Raw genomic sequence first — 2,199 nt, 5'->3', positions numbered from 1 at the left:
CGCCACCGCGTCAATGTGCGCCTACGCAAAAATGGCAAAAGCCGCGCAGCAGGTTTTCGCCCCTTCGTCTGAGCCAAAAATAGATAGCCGAACATTTTAATTTGTTTTTATATAAATTTTTGCATTCTGCGCCTTTTTGTCTGTGCGAATATGGCAAGAAGGCGAGTTACTGAGTGCATCGAATGCATTTTTATGTGTATGTATGTATGTATATGTATGTGAGAATGAATTGACAGCCGGCAAGTGTGCCTAGGTATGTATATGGAATATGGTTGTTCGTAAGTGTGCTTTATGCAACTAAACTGCAGATGAATTTTTCGCAATCAACATACATATATGAACGATGAGGGCCCTAAAAGGCTTTGGCACGGAATGCACTGAGTACCGGTGAGTTTGAATGATTTGCCTGAAGTAGCATAGCCAAAAATATACAAAATAGCGACGCACGCACAACGAAAAATTATAATTAAATGATAATATGTATTGAAAACACTGAAGGGAGTATGTAAGTGGCGCACAGTAATCGATAAGATAACTCAGCTAGTTGGCAATATATGTATGTAGCGTTAATTTGTATTGTAAATATGTATGTATATCCATCCGCTTATTTGTATAATTATATCTGTATGTTAAGTGCATAGTTATAAAAATTAAGTATCTAAAAATTTATGTACATGTATGTATATGTAGCCACTTATATGATTTTATGTGCATGTCTGCCACCTGAAATTTAATCACTCCAAACGACAGACAGCGTACCGGAAATGAGGAAGTAGAAATAAACGAAGTGCAATAAAAAGGAGTGCATAGCCATAGATCAGCAACGTACATACATACCATGATGCAATAATACAAGGTGGTATCAGTTGTGACAGCTCGATTTGAGCTCAGTAGAATGAGAAGAAAAACGGGAAGAAATGAATCCCCATATGGGGGAAAAATATAAAATTTCACATTTTCTCCTTAACAAAATTTGCTTTTTTATAGTATATTCGTTATGAAATGAAATAAAATAAGATAAAATACCTTTTTAAGAAAAAAAATGTGTATACTGAGAAAAAATAAAAAGCATTCAACTATATTAATGGGCAAAGAATAGTGAAAGAAGTAACACTGTTTCACGTAAGGTAGTCAATATGGCGGAATTAGAGCGAGAAGTTGCCAACTGATAACACCTTGTATTATTGCATCATGCATACATACATACACACATACGTATGTAAGTATATTTATTTACATTCCTACAAATGCATAGATAAGAATTTGATGGTAGGGGAAATTTGTCGCCGTCAATGAATCTCGCTCAAAGTCATCAATGAAATTTTATAAAACTTTTTTTTTGTGCTCGTCAAATATATATTTTGCCCTTCAAAAGTGGCAAATTTCTGCTGCATACATGATTTTGAAATGTACATATATGTATATAGACAGTGTCGGCCATTGCAATAGCGCCCCCTTTTGGTCCTCAGTATTGACAGTTTTCCTGTTTTTTATTTAAAATTTATTAACTTTTTTATAAAAATAAAATATATTCTATAACCATATATTCTATAATCATGTAAAACAGATTTTTTTTCTATAATAATTAAAAAAGATCAAAATTTCATAAAAAAAAAAAAATAAAAATTTAACGACTTTGTTCACGAAAAATAAAGTAGCTTTAAGAAAGGATTATCAACTACAGGAAAGGAAAAACGTCATTTTATGAAGCTCTTTAAGCGTAGTTTATTTTTTATAAAAAATCGTGTTGTTTTTTGATATATTTTTTTCGCTGAATGTGTTGCGCATTTGGTTTCATATAAAAAAAAAATTGGCAGCCATATTTTGTATGGAGGAAAATGCGTAAACACCTTTCAATTAAAAAATGCTCAAAAATCGACGCGATTTTTTAGAAACCTGAAACTTGTATTAAAATTTAATGTGCTACAAAACTGCTTACTCAAAAATTTTTAATACATTTTTTTGAATGATTGTAAATTTTCTTTAAAGTTTTGTTATAGAATATGCTATATTTTCTTAAATCATTAATGAATATTAAATAAACAAAAGGAAAACTTTCAATACTGGGGATCAAAAGGGGGCGCTATTCAAGTAGGCGACACTGTATATGTAAGTACATATGCACGTGTGTATGTATATATTTATCTAGATAAATGGTATGTGGTGTATATTTTCTCAAAACATCCCTGCAGGAAACAA

Source organism: Rhagoletis pomonella, unplaced genomic scaffold (genome assembly GCF_013731165.1).
Source record: "Rhagoletis pomonella isolate Grant_MI unplaced genomic scaffold, Rhpom_1.0 Rhpom_scaffold_00001, whole genome shotgun sequence".
Taxonomy (NCBI): Eukaryota; Metazoa; Arthropoda; class Insecta; order Diptera; family Tephritidae; genus Rhagoletis; species Rhagoletis pomonella.
Note: the sequence above shows the minus strand (reverse complement) of the source record.